At 48.3% G+C, this 20,886-nt stretch overlaps 1 protein-coding gene across 1 annotated transcript in view; it reads left to right on the forward strand.

Annotated features, from left to right (window-relative positions):
- Positions 1-692: 692 nt before the first annotated feature.
- Ngf (nerve growth factor) overlaps positions 693-20,886 on the forward strand; it is a 52,662-nt gene continuing 32,468 nt past the window's right edge. The window contains exon 1 of the mRNA XM_036191146.1: positions 693-736. The gene's annotated coding sequence lies outside the window, so the exon portion shown is untranslated. The remainder of the gene's footprint in view (positions 737-20,886) is intronic.

The following is a 20,886-nucleotide window of genomic DNA, read 5'->3' on the forward strand; positions in this document are numbered from 1 at the left end:
GAGGGATTTGAGCTCCTGGGAGGCTCCTGGCACCCCAGGCCTTAAGACTGGCTGTGGAAGTGAGATATCTGGACACCTAAGGCCCTTCTCCCTGTGACCGCAGGCAGATACACCCCTGTCTGGACAGTCTAGTTAACTCTGCTTCGGCATGGTTTCAGAGAACCCCCTAGTATTTTCCAGTCCCAGGAGCTTCCTGGGTGTTCCTTCAGCTCTCAGATTTGCAGGAAGAGGAACCCCTGACGTGCCCCCATCAAAGGAGACCTAAGCCAACCCAGAAGGCAACCTAGCAAGGCAGTGAGCTAGGGCAGAAGGTGAAGGGACTCGGGCCCAGCTCAGTCTATCTGCCAATTGGTGTCCAGGACCAGCTACCCTGCCTGGTGCCCTAGAAAATCTCCCTCTGCCACTGCGAACCCGATGCATCTTCATTTGACCTCAGAAGGTTTGAATCCTTCCCTGGCTGTCTTTTCCTGAGGAGATCTCACCAGCCCTCCTGGAGCTATCCATCCCTTGTCCCCAAGACCCCTGCAGTCTGGCACCTTGGGTCCAGTCACAGCAGGTGCGGGGCTGGGAGTGGGGGTGGGGCAGGGAGGGAGGGGTGGGGTAGGTGGGGGCCAGGATTTGGAGAGGGTGTGACTCGAGCGAGGGAGGAGGGGCTAAATACATTCACGAAGCCTGTTACAGCAGCTCTGTGCTCCTGCACGGCAGAGAGCGCCTGGAGCCGGAGGGGAGCGCATCGGTGAGTCAGGCTGCATTGAGCCGAACCCCGGCACGGATGCAGCACGGTGCGGCGGGCTGGGGTTACTGGTCTTCTTGGGATAGTATGCTTGGATCCCTGACTGGCGAGATTTTGTGGGTTGAAATGCAGCCCTGAAAGAAGTGTCCGGAATAGATGCAGGGACGCGAGCTCACGGGGCAAGCAAGGGAGGCGAAAGGAGCGAGGGTCTCTCTGGTCGTGAAATTGCCTGTCCCAGGATGTCTAGAAGTCCCCAAGTCAACACTGGCGCCTGCAGAAACAGCACTGCCTTGCCTGAGCAATCCGGTTAGAAGGGGACAGCGCTCCAGAGAGCCTGGAGAGAAGGATGCGCGCGCTGCGAGCGCGCTGGGGTGGCGGAGCAGTAGCCCGCGGGGTAGAGGGCGAGTGCATAGCGCGCCGGCTGGGGAGTGCGCAGAGTCCCGAGAGTGCCACGCTGCCCCTAGGTAAGAGGACCAGCCACCCAGGGCGCGCTAGGCTTGGTGCTTATCGCAGGGCTCCGAACACAGATTGTGGGTGCCTGGGGTTGATTCAGGGAGCTTGGGTTTCAAGTGCTGAGGTCCCGAGCGCCAGGGCCCTCAGTGGGGCCTGCTATGTATCTCAGAGGCGTAGCCCCACTGTTTAGGTCACCCAGTACATTCAGCTGTCTGCTGCCAGGTGTGGCAGAGGCTGGCACCCGGCATTGGGAAGGGCAGCGGGCGCTCTTGGGTTCAGACAGAGAAGCTTCAGGGGAGGGAGAGAGAAGAGGACTCTTGGGGTCAGGGTGTTGCAACTTGAAGCCAACGTAAACATAGCTCCGTTTGATTACAATGTTCTTGCTTTCATAAAACTTTCTGAGATTCTTAAGGAAGGTGTTTGGGCTTTGACCTTTCTCGTCAGGTTTACTTCAGAGATTCAAGAAGCGCCTGCTTGCTAGGCTGGTTTTTCCAAGTTGTTCCAGGCTGGAAATCGTGGCAGTTTGAAGGATAATTTATGGGTGCTTCGTGCATTAAAGTGTATTACAGCAAAGTCTTTTGGTTGCTGTGGGTATTAAGGAAAACTCAGTGCACGTTCCCAGCTGCAAACCAAAATACTGCTCTCCTGGGTGCCTCTGCTCCATGTCATGGGAGGCCAGTGGAAACCCTGGAGAAAAGGCACTTGATGTATTCCCCTGCATCCGTGCCAATCCACTCTCCCCATAGGCATGGCCACCTGAACTTTGCAAGCTCAGCTGGCATGGAGGGCCCCCAAATAACTCTCCCTAGAGTCTTGAACTTCCGAAACTGTGTTATAGCAGTTGAAAAGGTCTGTTTCTCCCTCTCCAAGAGGTACAGAAGTAGTACAGTTGGCCCCTGCCACCCTTCTTGACTGGTGTTACAGTTTCCTACCAAATGAAGCTTTCCCTCCGCAGAGTCACACTCCACATTAAGCCTGATGGGTTTCATCTGTTGAGTAAGGCATGCGTCAGCCTGGCATGTGAATATTAATTCATCATAGATAGTATTCCCAGAGGTTGAAAGGGGACAAGAAGCCTGAGGAGAGCATGGCCTGGAGGATGAGGCCAGAATGGCTGGTACTGACATACAGAAGACTTGAACTCGGTAGTGGAAGGCAGATGGAGTTAATGCCACATTCTTCTGCCCCTTCCCCATCATTTCCCCGGATATAGACAGGTGGAGAAAAAGAAGCCTCCAAGAAAAAATGTTAAGGGGTACCACACATAGCAAGTTGGGGTCTCTGGGCCATGGGGCACATGATTTGACAGAGCTATAGGGGTGAGTCAGAGGGTTTTACAGCCAGCTAAAACCACTGCCATCCCTGCATAGTCACCAGAAGCAGGCCAGACCCATCAGAAAGTCAGCCTGGGGCTGGGGGTTCTCAGTTCTTTGCTCTTAACCTTTAGCAAGGGATGGGTTTTTACTTTCTCCTCTTACCCACCTCACAACCCCCATGCCTTGATGGCACTGAGAGGAAAGGATGAGGCCCCCACACTCCATTCTCCTCCAGGGAGAACTAACTCTCTGCCCAGACCAGAAAGGGGGCCCCAGCTGCCAACATCAGCATGGAGACTAGGGCAGGGCAGGGCAGGGCTGGAGCCCCAGGGAAGTTTCTCATCCTTACTGAGATTCAGCTGATGAGAAAATCACACACTTCTAACCGAGTGCTGAGCATGACAGCTGCTCACTTTGGAGCACAGGGTCTCGGAGCTACAGGGAAACCACAGAGAATAGTTACTGCTCTTTTTTGCTAGGAATGTAACTGAGCTGTACCTAGACGCCACACAGCCATAATGGACAGAGCAGAGACCTGGCCATTTGCCCTCTCCTAATAAGAACTCCCAGGTACCCCAGTGTCCTGAGCAGGAGGCCTTCCACAGTCAGGAAGCAGTACGTATGCTGAGGGTATGCACCAAGTCTCTGGTTATCTGAGAAGCAAAGGACCCAGGTTTCCAGAAAGTGTCTCTTTTCTTTCTTTGACTGTCACCGTTGTGTCTTACACACTGTGACTCTCAAGCTTAGCCAGTTCTAAGATTAACTCTGAGGGAATTAGTGTTGTGTCACAGTGATGTCAGGCAGATAAATAAAGAGGAAAGAAAAGCCCTTCCTGACCGTTTCCTGAATGTTTGCTTCTTGACAGGGGGATATGGTTATGATTCCTGATCCCAAATAATGAGACTAAGATGACTCTGAGACCAACGTACAAAACACAGAAATGAGGCTTTGGGATCACTGGCTTTCCAATGGGGTGTGCGTAAGGTAGAGATGTTCCTATTGGAGCTAAAGGAAATAGACCTTCAGTCACAAAGTGTAGACGGGACACCACAGAAGACAGTTGCTTGGGGTTGTTGTGTTTTCTTTGCTCTTCTGTGGACAATATAATGCTTTTTGAGGAATTTCTGTAGATTGTTGGCCTTAGAGTGTGGTATAAGGAGAAGCAAATTTCAATGTTGAGGATGGTTTCTTGATTAATTTCTCCTGTATTTTGAGTAATCTTCCAATGGTGTTTTTTTTTTTTTTTAGTTGTAAGAAAGGAATGGCGGCGGCAGCCTGTGGCTGTGAGCAAGTCATTAACCTCATGAAATCTGAGTAGTGAATTGCATGATGCCATTTGTCAATGGAGCCATTGACACATCAGGGCAGTCCTTGGTTACGTGTGGCCACGCCATACACACAGGAAGTTGAGTGTCCCTGCCGTACCTACTAAATGTCAGAAGTCATGATGGCAGCTGAGATTGCCTCCATGTGTAAATGGTGCTTCCAGTTAAGAATTCCCTTGGGAATGGAATAAAGGTCATTCTTCCAGGCCCTTCTGTTAAGGCATCTATGATGCAGTCGTAGAATTGGGACTTCGGAAGCCCTGGTCCTCTGAGTATCAGTATACCAGACTTAGTGCCTCTATCAAAAGGGACCTCAGTGTTATGATCCTGCCAGGTGTCACCTTCTGCCTTCTGTGACTGGAATTTCATTGCAAATGGCCCATAGGAGAAGAAAGGCAGAAAGAGTGGGGGTATCAGAATAGTGCACCTTCCTCCTCAGCCACATGCTGTTGGGAGCACAGGCAGACTACCTGCTCAGGGCGGTCCCAGCACTGAAGAAAATCCTTCCTTTCCTTGTTAAAGGGATGGGTGCTTTGGCAGTAGGGGGTGTCATCCCTAAAGCAGGAAGCCTCTGGGTCCCCTCACCCCCCCAGCACTGACAGCACTTAATACAACATGAGCACATGTTGATAGTAAATGAATACAAGTAGGCAAGCTGTGAGGGTAAATGAGAACAATAATGTGCTAATCATAAGCTAGCCAAGCCGCATGGAAGGGATGCTCCCCGAGCACTGTTGACGTTCTCCAGCAGAACAGCTCGGTTATCCTCACCTGTTGCCCCAAGATTTTACTTGGGGACAAAAGAAAAATAGAGCCTCTTGTTTATTTATAGTTCAAATGGATGAAAAGAATATTTTTGGAGAATGCATTGGAACACACATTTATTACTAACCCCAAACTTAGTAGAAAGAAGAGAAAATTAATGTGGAGGTGCTTGGATTTCAGAGTCGATTCTTAACGAGATCAAAAGAAAAAGAGAAGGACTGGGAGATGGGTGGTTCAGTTGACAAAGTGCTTGCTCTGCAAGCGTGTGGACCCAAGTTCAAATTTCCAGTACTCATCTAAAAAGCCAGGTGAGGTGTCAGGAGCCTGGAGTTCTAGTACCAGGGAGGCAGAAGCAAGTGAATCCTTGGAACTTTCTGGTTGGTTTAGTCTAGCCAAATAGGTGACCTCCAGGTTCAGTGAGACACCCTGTTTCAGGAAATAAGGTAAAGAGGGAAGAGGAAAACGCCTGACCCCCCACCTCTCCTCTCTCTCTCTCTCTCTCTCTCTCTCTCTCTCTCTCTCTCTCTCTCTCTCTCTCTCACACACACACACACACACACACACACACACACACAAGGTGTTTGTGTGGGGTATGGGACATTTCAAGGATGACAAATGAGGCTAATCTGATGACAAAAATCTGTCAGGTAGGGCGAGCTACAATGCTCTCTGAGTTGCCCAAGAGTTTGGCAAACCTTTTGCACGTGCAGCAAGTCTTTTTATTGGTAGGGGTGTGAGTCAGAGTCAGACAGTCGGGACTTATGTGAAAAGCCAGCAACTTGAGAAGCTTTGGCACGGCCTGGGTGCCTTGTGCAGGTGGAATCCTGATGAGTGACTGAATCTGGCTATGAGTGACTGGAATGCACAGCCCAAGTTTGGCCCAGAAGCTATCCCATGCTGGGCAGTTACAACCCACTGCTACTGGAATAGTTTCCCAGTAACCACAAGGTATTTGCTATCTTGGAGGATATTAAAGAAGCACACACTCACTGCTCAGCCCTAAGTCACTGACATAGGAGAGAGCCTTCCTGTGCAGCCAGGGCCGATTTCTCCTGTTTCTTTTGGCTGTTCCTTCAGTAGTGAGGGTTGGTGCTCTACATGTTGTTCCTAAGAAAGCTCAGAGACAACGGTCCCTCCTGGTAGAGGCAAGAACTCAGCTTGCCCATGGTAGAGTGGGGAAAGTGTCACATCAGTCCTGTGGTTTACAGCCAGCTCTGTGGTTTAAGCATCATTACTCATGAAGTGACTTGTAACTCTTCCCTGCTCAGTCTGGTGAAATGATACCCTGTTTTTGGATATGAGTAGACCTAGCTCAGAGGTCAGCCAGTGGAGGTACTGCCTCATCATTGTGAATAGCCATGTGTTAAATCCTCTGTGGCAAGTGGGAGATCCCAGGAGGGACAGGTTCCCTCTGCATTATGATCAGGAGTTTGAAAAAAATATAAATAATTACAAACATACATGCATACACACACACACACACACACACACACACACACACACACACACACACACTGCCTGAAAGATGCTCAGCTAATTAATCAGAGAAGGAGATAGTACTCTAGGAAGAGAGAGGCCCAAAGGACCAGTTTCCTCCCCTGTATACAAGGTCCACATCACTGAGCTCTGTCTGCCTGCTGAGCCCTGCTGGATGGTGTGGCTGGAACACCTAAGACCCTGACGGAGTCTCCCTCCCTAAAGTTCTTGCTCTGTGTGGAGGGTGAAGAGAGTCTGGACTTTAGGGAGACTGCCCCCCCCCTATTTGTAGTGCCTTCATTTTGAGTAGGAGAGCGTCACCTCTGAGCTTCATGTGTCTCCATATATATAACTGTATGTGAGGGCTGGGGGAGAAATCTTTTGATGGCTTTGAAGTCTTCTCTAGGAATTTACTCATTTGTATCTTTGGGTTTGAAGGGACGTTGTGTAATTAACATTCTCACTTTGATGGAATTTCAGCCAAACAGTTCATCTTCTGAATTCTGTCTTCCTCATCATATCTGGGCAAAAAGAGGCTGGTGGGTATTTTGTCTGGAATTTTCTGTTGGAGCCAAACTTCTCCTCAGACTTCGCTGTCAGAAAACGTTAGACTGTTCTCTCTAAATAAAGCCTGGTTTTGAGAATCACCATGTTTTCTGGCAGTTTTAGGGGTGTTTTGGTTCCCTTCACTGCATAACAATTCCTCTGCATGCTTAAGATTGTATGTATCTTGTCACAATTACAAGGGGAGAAGGATATGGCAACTGAGCACATGCTCCCAGATGTAGGCCAGGGTAGGCAGCTGCTTCCTCCATAGTTACCATATACTCCTCACAGCAGGGCACTGTGGGAGATGTGTGACAGACACATAATTCTGTAACAAAGATCAAGAGGAAACTTGGTCCTGAGGCTCACCAGGTCATACACAGGAGTCAGGTCATAAAGGACTAGGAACCACAGAAAGTTAAAAGCAATATATATGCTCCACTGTGAGGGGACAGGCCACGTACTATTTTGCAGGATTGTAAGTCCAGTGGAGCCAAAATTTACAACTGTTTGAATTATCAAAACTTTGAGTCTGAATGTATGATTTTCTCTTTGTCAAAATGTCCCCACGAAGCCTGCTGGGTTCATTACATTTCTGTTGCTCTGATAAAAGACCGTGATCAGGGTAACTTATAGAAGAGTTTATTTGGCTTATGGTTCCAGGGGGATGAGTCCATCATGAGAGTAGCGGCAGGCAGCAGGCATGGCGGCAGCAGCTGAGAGCTCACATCTCCAAGAGCAAGCAGGAAGCAGAGAGAGTGAACTGGGATTGGCGTGTGACTCTTTAAACCTCAAAACCCATCCCCAGTGACATATTTCTTCCAGCAAGGCCATATCTTCTAAACCGACCCAAACAGCGCCGCCAGCTGTGGACTAGGCAAACCAACATCTGGGCCAATGGGGGACAATTCTCACTCAAACCCCCACACTGGGCCTGGTGGCCTCGGCCGTCATCCCAGCTTTTTGGGAGGCTGAAACACCAGAGCCCGAGGCTCAAGGCCAGCCTGGGCTACAGAGTGAACTTAAGGCCATCCTGGGCAACTTAGTGAAACATGGACTCAAAATGAAGTGTAAAGGGGATTAGAGGTCAGAGGCAGGCCTTAGGTTCAGTCTCCAGGCCCAGGGGATAAAATAAACCCAGGTGGCCCAAACAAAGAGAAGGCTCTTATCTTTTGATCTAAACTCTCACCTTTGGAGTAGTTATCACCATCGCCTCAATAGTACAAATGTGTAGTCCTAAGCTCCAAAAGGGGAGAGAGGTGAGGGGCAGGAGACCCCTGAAGACTTTGGAGGGGTCTATAGGGTTTTATGGAAGTCCAGGATCAAAGTCCATCAGAATGGGCTTTGTATTGTTCCAACTTGTCTGAGTTCTATGATCACATCACTTAACCACAGTGGGCCTCAGTTCCCTCATCTGTGAGAAGAGATCAGAGTTCCAGCTACAGAGGACAGGCACTGGCTGGGAAGCCCACTGGGAAGCCCCTGCGACCTCGGCACTTTGCTACTAATGTTTGTGTGGGGGCAGCCGTTAGAGGCTCAGGGTAGTATGAAGACAGGGCTGGCTTGATTCCAAAGGGTTCCTCTCAGAATCCAGCATTCAGCTAGCTGCTTTTCCAGGACCCACACTGCCCTGCCTTGTCTGCCCCTGAAAGCACAAGAGGTTGTAGGCTCTCTTCCCCTTTTCTACATCTCTCCAGGGCCTGTGGCTGTTTGCCTAACGCCCCCTCAGAATCCCACCCCTTAAAAGCCAGGCCACCACAAGAAAAAGAAAAAATATATATGTAGTATACTAAGTTAGAAGTTGTGCCCTGGAGTCTGTACAGACATGCACAGAAAATATTCAAGGAATTCTTAGGAATAAAAAAAAAAATCGCAAATCTGGATTTTTGCGTGAGGACATCACAGGAACATGTTTTCTCAATTACTGCGCACATTTCTTAGAGTGAAGTCACCAGTTACCAGCTCATCGGGCTTGACGAGCGCTCAGCCACACCTGACCTGGAGTTCACTTTCCATGACTTAATCTGATTCGGCCAACCCAGCCACTGCCCCTCAGCATCAGACAGAATCATCCTCAAATCCTAAACCAAGGTGGGAGGTGCATACCCATAAAAAGAGCCCAGTTTCAGATGCTGAGAATTGAGAGAGACAATTCTGTTCTTGCTGTGGAAGGACCAAGTCCCACAAGCCCTGGCATCTTCTTGTCCTTTAGCATTTATTGTTAGATGGTGACCGCACGTGGCCCGATGGAGCAGATGAATTCTTTAGTTTCTGAAAGCAGAGGAAATAGTCTCTTTTGCAGAAAAGCATGCATCAACTGCCTAAAATACCACCCCCTGGAGCCTGCAAACAGCAACTGTGTCCTCTGGATGGTTTCCTGGGCTGACTCTTTTCCAAGCAGTGGCTTTGTCAGATAGTGCTAATTTCTGAGATATTTTATTAATGATGTTCCCTTGGCAGAGGATGATCAGAGTACACAATTAGCAGTCTACTTCAGTGTAAGACCCTGCCTGCACCCACCCAGACCAAGGTGGCCAAGAAACAGTTCAGATCAACTGTCTAGAGGAAGGAGACTGTTTTTCAAAATACAGGGTAAGACCCGTTGGCAGAGTGGGGGATCAATTTAGTAGTGCCATTCTCGTTAATGTGAAGGGAGGTAGGGAGAGAAGAGAGGGAGAATGAGAAGGAAAGAGGGAAAGAGAGAGAGGAAGGCAGGGAGGGAGGAAGGATGGATAGATAGATTTGAGTAAACAATTTAAAAACCAATGTACACTGGAAGTAGCAATGAAATCCTGTTTTCAGTTGTTTGTTCCTGTACGTGTGCAAGTGTTCAGACTGGCTAATAATGGAGAATGTTTTCTACTTAAACTATGAACTATAGTTTTTTTAAAAAAAGAAAAATGTTGAAAGCTGCTGGTATAGAAGACAGTGTCAGAATGTTACAGAAAAGGGCAGGGCTCTGAAACAGCCAGCTTGGGGGTTCAGTTTGTGCTCATTGTATGGTCTTGGGTAACCTTGCTTCTCTGAGTGTTGATGTCTTCTACAAGGTAGAATAATCGCCCCGTCACAGAGATGCTGCACAGATTAGAACAAAAGTCAATGAGGTACCTAGTGCTATGCTTACCTTTGCAAGGCGGGAACTGCATCATCTCCTCTTTTCCATTCATCCCCTCCTTTGTCCCCTCCTCCTTTCTTCCATCTCCTTGAATCTCCTCCTCTGTCACACCCTCCTCTATCCTTTTCTCTGTCCTCTGCTTTGCAGCCGTTCATCTTCATCAGAGCTGGGATGTTTTTATCCCTGGGGTTGGCATTTGCTCTGAAAACCTTGCAAAGAAGCACTAGGAGTGACCTCACTTCCTCCCTGCTACCCCATTGCACATGTGCAGAGCCATCTTACTTGGATTCTGTTCCTCTAAATTTGACCATGACAGTGATCATGTGAGAGACACCAGGCGCCTGTCTGTCACCGGTAATGGTCAGAGGGATGCTGTGGCCTTTCCTAGTCCTGTGACTGGGATAAATGCTCTGGTCCTAGTGTGGGTGCCATGATTTTGGATGGAGCTTCTATCCTTACAAAACCATCCTTAGCCTCAATACATATATTTATTTAATATCAGGCCTAAAACACAATTGCATTGTTGGTAGTTGTCAAATGTCTAAAGAAATCCCTGACCACTTGGAGGGTTTAAGTTTCTCTCCCAATGGAAGAAACTGGAAGGTCAATTTGAACACTGGAGGAGACTCCTTCAGGTCAGACAAACCTAACCTTGCCCTCAGACCAACCAGCAGTTGGTCCTTGACCCTGGCTCCTCAGGTTCCCAGTGGAGGGCACCGGAGAGGGTGACCCCCACTGTGATTGGACTCTTGAGTCAGGAAGGTGACTGTCCCGATTTCCTGGGGAGCCTGTGAGACGGGCCCTGAGGGCAGATCAGTGGTGACAGACTGCCTGGCTCTGCTGGTGGAAAGAAGCCTTGCTCTTCAGCTCCTCGCTTTGTTCCCCTGGGGCTCATTCCAACTCTTCTAGTAAAATGCTCTTCTGCTAGGCACGTTTTTTACCACCAAGACTCAAGCAGGATTATTTGTGACATCTCCTCAAAGGCCGCATTCCTGCCCATACCAGACACCGACTCCTTCCAAGCAGTTTGAGGTTGCAGGACAATGGGGCAGGCAGGAGGAAAGAAAGGGACCTGGTCCTTGGGGTAATTTTGATTTCCATCAGGGTACCCAGCTCTTTACTTATCCACTCACACATCAGTCCCTGCAAAACTAATGGCACCAACATTAGTGACATCATGCTAGTGGCATGTCACTAGGTGATAATCACAGCAAGAGACGCTTGTCCCATGAGACCACAGATCCACTCCCAACAGGTGGGTAATACCCAGCCAAGCACCTGGGAGCTGGCATGGAGTGGGCCAGGCAGGAAGGTGAGTTTCGATTCCTGGCTGCTGCACCAGGGTTTCGGGGAAAGCAAATGCTGTCTGACCTCTACTGTGCCACAAGGAGGAAAGAAAAGTATATTTCTGCAATGTCTAAAATTTGCAACAACAAGTGGAATCACTTGTCCCAGAAATGACATGCCACCGAGAAGGAAACAAATAACCTCTCTTTTTGATCTGGATTCAAGGGTGTTGTTTCTGAGCTGTCCACAGTGAAAGTGTGAACACTTGGCAATGTTTCCCCTTTGAAGAGGTCAGACACCAAAGCCTTTCATGCACATGCGTCAGCATCCCTTGCTCTTGGAAATGAAATATGTTAGGGGTGGGTTACTTTCTTTCCTTTTTTTTTTTTTTTTTTTTTTTTTTTTTTAGCGTCCTTGATCTTGAATTTTTCCAAAAAAGAACAAGATGTCTCAGGAAGCATGGATCCTATAAAGCAGCAAATACGTCTCAAAAAGTTCTTTATAAAGTATCTTTATTAAGGGGAAAAGTCATTTTAAATCACTTTTGGTCACTTCAACTGTTAATGGTTTTCAGTTGTAGAATTATATGATGGTAGAGTTTTGACTGCATTATTATTGCTAGAGAAAATTAAGAGAACCTACATGTAGCGTTTTCTTTATGAGTTTTTACATGCCAAAGAAAATTTCCGATATAATCTCAGTTTGGTAACACGTTTAAGATATTAGAGATTAGTGCTTATTATTTTTTATAAAAACCTCCTGTTTTTATCGCATACCATCTAAATTAGGCAAATCACAGAACTTCTCTAAGCCTGTTTCCTAATCCACAAAATAGTTACTAACAGTCCTGGGGCCTCACACTGTGAATGTACAAAGCACCCAAGCTATAGAGTGGGACTCCAGTAGATGTTGACTCTGCTCATGGTTGGGTATCACCAGCCCCAGAGGAGCAACTGTCCATCTCAACATCAGGAGCAGATGTGGAAGCCACCCCCACCCAGGAGCCTAGGAAGTAGTGGGGTGTTCTGGCAGCAATAGGGCAGAGCCTGTACTAGGCAGTAAGCAGGCCCTGGGAGGCAGAGTTCAAGGGCCCTGGGGGAAAGGTCATAGAAGGGACCAGAGTCTCCAGGTTCTCGTTCCAGGATGGGGTTTGAGATGCCCATGGTGGATGTGCATTACTGTAGCTGCCTGTCTGTCAGTGTCCCCACATCTAGAGTGAGACTACTATCACACATTCCTTCACATACTGGTCAAAAAAGGCGGCTGTCAGTCATCTGCTGCTCTACAGCGTGGGGCCCGGCATTACAGTGGTGTGATGTGGATACAGAGTGTGAGGAACTCCACCAGTACATGGTGGCCTGGCTGAGGATGTCTCAAGGCAAATGTGACCATGGTGCCAGGATGACCTGGAGACAAGGAAGCACTCCTATTGTCCCTCATCCTTCATGGGTCCCCTCCTGTGTCTCTTTTCTGCCTTCTCTGTCTCTTCCTGACCTCTAAATGGAAGTCCCTGGAGCTTGCATCAGGATCTTCTTTATTTTCCAGATCATTCTCTTCCAGGATGATGTCATCCTGCCCATCATTAAACACGACCTAAGATCCTGGATGTCTGTTTCCTTTGGACCTCTCCCGTGGGCCCTAGGCTCTTCTGTTCTACAGTCACAGCCACTGGGCTAGCTAATGGACATCTCAAATTTAGAATTTTGACCCCCCCAACCACTCCCCTAGTCTTATTTTATTCCCACAGAATGATCCAGAAATTGTCCTGAATTTTATTTTCCTCCTCTCTGCTCCTATCCGGTTATCACGTGATTCTCGCTGGATCACCCCCATGGTCTTGCCACTTCTTGCCACAGCCGCTCAGCCCTAGTAGCCCCCTCTGCGGCTCTTGTCCCTCTGAATATGACATTTTTGCAGGTGACAATCCCACTGTGGTCTTTTTCAGCCTCTAATCGCGTTCCACATACACAGACTATCTACATTCTTGATGCACACCTGTAATCTCTGTACTTGGGAGGTGGAGGCAGGAGGGTCGGGAGTTCAAGGCTAACTTTGGTTACCTCGTTTGCAGCCATCTGGGCTATATGACCTTGTCTCAAAACCATGTCTTTACCATGACCTTACCGCAAGGCTCTTTCTCTAGAGCTCATTTTCCTCCTGTGGGGACATTTGACAATACTTGGAAACAGTCTGGGTTTTCACAAAATAGGCATACTACTACATCCAAAGACCAGAGAGGGGGCTACATAGTCCAGTGCACAGGACAGTTCCCCCAAATAAAGAAGGGTCTGGCTCCAAATGCCAGTAATGCTGGTGGGAAGAAATGGTGTCTTAAATGAGTCAGACCGACTGTCCCCAGTGTCTCCTGTCACTCCTACCTTTACCTGCCACACCGCAACCACAGTGACTGTGCTGTGAATTAATGCGCTATGTGCAACCATCTCAGGATCCCGGTAGATGCGGTTTCTGCCAATAGTAACTCATCCCCATTCATCTGTATACGGTTAGCTTTGCTCATCATTTAGGTCTGCCTAGATGTCACTCACTGACCACTCAGATCTGAAATCAGGTCACTTCCTTCTGATGTCTGCTTGGTTTATTTCATAGTACTCTTAGAGTTTTATTTCCTTCTTTCTTTCCTGCTCCTTCCAGAAGAGTAGAGAATGAGGTCATGGGATTTGCTGTAGTCATCACATGGTAGGACCTCAAAAAGTATTTACCAGATGAGTTTAATGGATAATTGATAAGCATGGCATGCACAGTTGTGGCTTACTGTAGAAGGTCAGGAAAGGAAGCGATTAGTGATCTCCAGCTGTTTGAGGAGGTGGCCATGGACGGCAGTGCAAGCTCTTGGTCATCTTCCCCTCCAGATGCAATGTCCTCAATTGGAACTTGACAACCATACCCCGCCCCCAGCTACCTATGTGTCTGTAGACAGCTCTCTTAGAAGTTAGAGACAGCTTGCACTTGAATCTTTAAAAGGCTAAAGAGCGAAGCTGGAGGCTGAGGGTGCATGACACCATTGGAGAGAGGACTCTGGAAATGGATGGGGGCAAATCAGAACTAACAGGGACAATATAGCTCTGGGTAGGTAGGAGAAGGGGGAGGGGCCCAGAGAAGAGCAGGTATCTCTAGGGAAGAGCCTTTGGTCCAATCTTCCAGGACCACAGAAAGGGTGGAGGTGTTGCTGGTGCCTGTCTGCGAGGAGTCAAACAAAGGAGATGAGTTGGAGCTGAGACCCTGGGAAGGGAGATGAGGAGAGGGCATCCAGGCAGAGGTCTGCACTGTACGTCACACTGACCTCTATGGAGTTGGTAGCATGCGGTATTATTATATGAAAAATGGTTCCAAAATGCTTGGACCCACTGTCCAACACTTGTGCTGAGTGTGACAGTCGTTACAGTAATGCCACATGGGAAGGCGGTGGATCTTGCCAATGATGGGCAGAGTGTCTCCACCCAGGTCAGTTCCCTGAACTATATCACAGGGAAGACACTTGAGGAAGTGGAAGTTAAAAAGGAGTTGATCAAGCTTATATATCCAAGGTTCCAAAATCTAGGGGATGCAGATTCTGGGACTGTCAATTAGTAGGGCCCCCATCAAAGAAGGATGCTAGCTAGCCACAGGCACACAGCCCCAGCCATCCCCAAATCCTATTCAAGAAACTGTGTGGTCAGGGTCTGTGCTTGTAAGGCCGTCTCAGGACATGCACTCATGACTGGTTCATTTTGCTGCCCGGATACTTCTGAGGAGATGACTGTGTGGGATTAGCTGGCCAACACCTCATTTTATTGGTCTGTTAATGCAGATTTAAAGTAACACACCTCAGATGGATACAGCTTATTCCAACCTACCCAAAATATTATTATGAAAATTTACAAGGTCTAAAGAGTGATATAATGATGATGAAATTCAGATGTGTTAGGAGACTCATGCCTAATTTAGTCCTGACTCAGTCCATAGAAATATGGATTTTTCCCGCAGACATGGTCTCATAGTTGCCTGGGCACTGTGTGCCTTGCAGGGCTGGACAATGAGGTTGTCTGTCACCCTCAGGCTCAGAAGGTACAGGCCCTACCCTCACAGGAGAACTATCCATCTCTGCTTCCCCAGAGCCTGATTCATCACTGTGGCTTCTCATTCACAAAACCCTTCTACCAGCTTGTCACTGGCTGTCTTCTTGGTGCACACGGGTTTGATGCTCTCAGACTTCTCCATCAACATACCACCTCTGAGCCTTCACTCCTACTAAGAACTAACGTGGCTGGTAAAGGCTAAGAATGATGCCTACCCCAGGGGTACAAGCGGCGAGCAGCCACCACATTCTCACCATTAGAAAAGGCAACAAGCCATTCCCTGGCAGGGCAGCCAGCAGGCCAATATTAGTCTCTTTTTTTCCTGTGTAACATTAAGTGAATTATATAAACTCCTTAAATCTCATTTCCTGAGCTGTGGAAGTACATTAATCAAAGTACTTCCCATATAAAATGATTAAAGGAGAGGGGTCATGTAACACACAGCCCGGTACTTGGTGCATACAAATGGCTGTCTTCCTCATTACATTGGTAAAATCTCAGAAAGTGAAATGCAGACATCAGTCAGTCACTCCGGAAAAGATTTTGGAGCTGGAGGCATTTTTAAGGTAAAGGAAATGAATGGGATGGGAAGAAACCCCCAAACAAGTATTATAGAAGGTTTGTGTCCATGTTTCAACGCATGACTTGATGTTCCTTTGTGGGATAAGCCTCAGTTACACCACCTGTAAGATGGGGATCATTGTATTGCTGTGATGAACAAGGACGACAGTGCTCATAAAGTGGTTAACGCAGTACACTAGCCTCAACAAACAGCTTCTCTCTTGTTCTGGCTGCTGTTATCACACCCAGACTCTCTGCCACCTTTTTGCCCAGACTCTCTGCCACCTTTTTGCCCAGACTCAGCATGTAGGTAGAGACTATCCAGCCTCTACTCCAAGGGTCTCTTCCTTTTACAGGGCATTTTTAGCCACACGAATCCTCATAGAGTTATAGAGACCACAGGCACCACCTGCCTCCAGGTGGCTTTGTCACATGGAACAGCAATGTCACGCTGTTTCCTTTCTTCTGGAGTTGAGCTCCTAGCCCTCACCCCTTGTTCCTTGGTGGGCACAAAAGCATAGGAGCTATGCCCTCTGAAGGAAGTTTAATTCAGCAGCCAGCACAGGGCAAAGAGCCAGATCATTTCTTTTGCTACTGGCCCTGCCAGGGAGTGCTGGACCAGGACAGAGAAGGAATTCTGGCCATCCACCTTCCTTGGAAACAGAAATAAATCATGGGAATTATCATTTCAGATGAAAACTACCAAAATAGATGTGAGAGCATTTTTCCCTATGTCCCTAAGCAACCATTAAAATGGAGAGACTTTTTAGTCCTATCAAAACCGGTAATTATAAATAATGTCTACTGCAGGAGAATTGTCTATCTTAACCCCAGTAATTCACCAGGACTGCCCTTCCTATGTGCACACACTGTTCTGGGCTTTGAACATCAGAAGGACCTTTAAGACTTGCACCTGCATGCAAAGGGCTAAAGGCTTTTCTGTCTGATTGGCATTTCTTGTTTTTGTTTGAATTCCAAGGAAAACATTTTCCTTTGAGGGGAAGACTCACTAAGACAAAACTAATACCACAGGGCTAGCCGTGAGGTAGATTCTTCCTTGAAGAATGAAAAAGAGTGGGGAAAAGCACTTCATTATATGTTTCCTGCCCCTAACACATGCTTCCTGGACCATCTGGCCCTCTGTCTATCCATCTACCCATCCATCCATCCATCCATCCACCCACCCACCCATCCATCCATCCATCTATCCATCCATCTCTCCATCTATCCATCTATATATCATCTCTCTATCATCTGTCTGTCTGTCTGTCTATCTACCATCCTTTCTACCTACCTACCTACCTATCTACCATCAACACAACTGCCAACACTGAAGAACTGCAAAGGTCAATGGAATTGCAATGTTGAACGAATCCAAAGAAACCACCAAGTCCTTTTGCTCATTGGTAGGGAAAAATAATGTCACCTGTGAGCTGGCTGAAAGTTCTTTGGCTCTAGCCATAAAGGAATCATGGATATGCAAGGAGATGCTATTTTAGGCAGGGCTGGTGTCTGGCAACTTTGTTTTCCTTCCATTCCTGGTAGCTGACAACAACTACCTACAGGCAGAAGCTGTAAGTGGCGCCCCCTAGTGTTGCACTTCCCTAGCGCCCAGGGTTCAGGAAGCAGCCAGTATGAAAGAACCACACCCTGGGTTTTAGACTCTTGGTCTTGAAGACTGGACAGCTCCTTCTGGAAGTTGCTTGTTTGACTTCCATGACTCAGCTGTGGCTGGGACATGGGATACCTGCTGGGATGCCTTAGGAGGTGAGTTGACTTAGGAGCCAGGACACCTGGCAGGCCACTCCAAAGTCAGGCACCCAGGTGCCCACCAAATTGCTCAGGAATTGAAGTGCTTGAGAGCCCGAGAAGTCTTTGGAGTGCTGCTACTTCCTGACCCACTGAAGGACACCTTGCTGTCAAGCAGTCATCTGCCTCGCTGCTTTAACAGTGTGGCGGGCACTAGTGAACTGGTGTGGCCATGCTGCTGCCATTGCTACCACTCAGTGCCGCCCCTGCTACTTCTTATGTTACCGCCTGATGCTGCCATACCAAAAGTTCAGAAGAGCATCCAACCTACTCACTGAGTGAGCCTGAAAAGTCTGCTTCTATAACCTAATGATGGATGTTTGGACCCATCACAGCCAGTTCTGGACCAATAATAGCCCTCCCCTGCCTTTTAGGACCCTACAGCAGTCTCTCTGTTGAGCCACTAGGGGAAGTGGCTCTCTCCTCTGGCCAATGTGGAAATAGTTACAGACATCTACAGTGGAGACTTGCCACAACCAAAAGTCTGATACAAAGTGTTGCAAACAGCTCTGGCTGGAGCTTTGCCATCAGGAGCCTGGGCGATCAGGCCATCTGCATAGCTGTCTCAAGATGACCATGGAGTGTTCTAGATTGCCAGTGCTGCAATAGGGGTCGTCCAGCTAACAGTTAGACTGGCAGTTCCCTTGCAGCAATAGACCAGCATGGGCAAGTCCAATGTTTACTAATGAGTCAAATCATCCCATCCTAAGTATCTGCTTATTTACAGGAAAATGAATTGATGGAGTGCTCACAATAAAAACCTGTTGTTAACATGAATAGCAGTTTTAACAATGTTTAACACCTGCTCAGTGTTCTTGACAGAGGTGGGTCCTCCTTGTCTGACTCAAAGGGGATAAAAGCCAAAGAAAGCTATTGGGGAAATGTCTGGCCTAAAGCCAGTGTGAGTAGCAGAGCCCCACTAGGTCTCAGCAAACTTCTTCCATTCCTTCTTTACCAACTACTTTGTGTTGAGAGCGGGGCACCCGTGACATTGGTGGACAACTCATGTAGTTCCTGCTCTCCTGATGGGCTTTGGAGACCAGTCGAGAAGGTAGTCCATGATCAGCAATGCCACAAAGAAACCCAGTGTTCTTTCTGATGGCGGCAGCTTTCCTGAGAGAAGGCATGGTTCATCTAAGATCCGAAAGGCGGGCAGAAGGAGGCGGAAGACAGCTGTTCCAACAATGAAGGGAAATCCTTCGTCCTCATCCAGGAAATGTTCTCGCAGAGTGCTGTCATGAGGGTCACAGACAGGCTCACACCTGCTCCACCATGAACTTCTCCACCATCGCCAGGCTTGGGGAGGTCATGCGGTGACTTGAAATTGGCTGCAATTGATGTATTTACACCACAGAAAGCTGCCATGTCACACATAAGAGCTCCTCCTCCTCCGAGTTTGGAAAGGTGACTTACCAGTACTCCATAGGCTTCATCCATACCACCTGCTTCCTGCCTGTAGGCAGCACAAACACTGTCCTTTAGGCCAAGGGCCTGATCTCCCTCCTGCCGAAACCAAGTGCTTGTTCTTGTCAACAAGTGCCTTTGGCCTTGGGGCTGTTTATTTCAGACCCCGGGCCATCTGGCTTCTACTTGGATCCAGGACATCCGAACAAGTTTGTACCAAGCTGCTAAGAAAGGGCCTGTTCTTGTGGTCTTCGTCACCCCCTGCCATCTAATGATATTTATCAACCACCCACGCCTGCCCAGCACTGTGTGAGACTTAGCCAGGCAGATCTCGAGTGACCCCTGAAGAATTCGGGCCTGGCTGAGGCTGCGAGGCTGACATTGTTCCTCCTTAATATAACATGGGCTTCTGAGGCATGACAGTCAGGGCTGGGAGCCCAGGCGAGGACACAGGACAGGAGATGGCACAGCTGTTGTTTGCCATTTTAGCCCTCAGCACAAGTAGTCCCGGGTGAGTAGGTGCTCCAGGTCAGAGCACATGTGATAACAAAGTTTTAAATCAACAGGATCTACCACCTGTGTACACCCACTACTGTTACAGTGCCATAGAGGGGTTTCCCAAAAGAAAAAGCAGATTTTGAGTTCTTAATGAAGACCATCAGGAAGTTAGGATGGGCAGTGCTCCCCACCCCCAAGGTGCAAGTTTGCAGCTGCTGTGCCTTTATTTCAAAGGATGTGGTACCTGTGTGTGTGTGTGTGTGTGTGTGTGTGTGTGTGTGTGTGCGCGTGCGCGCGCGCACGCGCACGCGTGCACTTGTATGTGCCTATGTGTACAAGTACGTGTGTATACACGTGTACATGCATGTGCATATCTTAGCACTTTGTTATTTTCTTGTGCCTCTCCAGTAGACTTCCACTCAACAAATTCAGAGAGTAGTCAGGGTAGCTCTCTCAGCTACTAATGCCTGGTCTTCTCTTCAGGTCATGAAGCATGAGGCTTCATGCTTCAGGGTAGAGAGGGGAGAAAGTCTCCCCCACACAGGAACTGTTGGGTGAGTAAGGGCCAGCAGGTGATCTGCTAGCGTGGCTTGGGGATTAGATGCAATGATGGTTGCTGTTTGAGGGTTCTGTGTTGTTGAAGGAAACAGCAAGGAAGAGAGTGTGCCTAGAGAGCCTGGAGTCTAGAGATTGCCCAGGCAGCCAGGCTAGTGGGTAAGAAGACCATCCCAGCTGTCCCAGACCCCTTCTCTGCTTGCTGCACTGGTGGTCTACCACAGTGCCCTGGAGCATCCTTTCCTGATCCTGCCCTGAGATCCACAGGCATCCCTGCCTCTTTTAGCAAAATACACTCATTTGAGATTCCCGGTCCAGACACAAGAAGTCAGCAAGATGGGCTAGAGAGAAAGCACTGCCCCATCAATAATAGAGAGACAGGGAAGTACTGCCCCATCAGTAATGGAGAGACAGGGAAGTAATGCCCCATCAGTAATGGAGAGACAGGGAAGTACTGTCCCATCATTAATGGAGAGACAGTAGAATCCCACCACAGATCATGGTTGTGCTGACTGTCAAGGCACCAAGCCAAGGGGACAAGAGAGGATCTGCTCTCCAGACAGTGCCCCTGGCATGGGCTGCACCTGCCTGAGGAAAGGGCCCTTCTAATCCACACAATGATTCTGTGTGGTCCTGACCTTAGGAGACCCTGCTAGCCAGAGAAGAACTTGAGTTCATAATAGTATCTAGGGGAGGGGCAGCCCTTGGGGAGAGAAAGGTGACACCCTTGTTACCAACTTTATAGTCTTGCCTAGGGACAGCCGAAATGTTTGTGGTCTGAAGATGAAGGGGGTTTCCCTTATTGACATTGAAATAATTAGCTTGTTTAGCTTACTGTCTTCATTGTCCAAATATTGTTCAATAAAACATCTTATTGCTGATAATTATCCAAACATTACGGCAAATGGGGGATGCCTGCCAGGGCCAGGGATGCATCTCCAGTTACACAGAGTGCCAGAGTGTTTTC

Source organism: Onychomys torridus, chromosome 6, assembly GCF_903995425.1.
Source record: "Onychomys torridus chromosome 6, mOncTor1.1, whole genome shotgun sequence".
Lineage (NCBI taxonomy): Eukaryota > Metazoa > Chordata > Mammalia > Rodentia > Cricetidae > Onychomys > Onychomys torridus.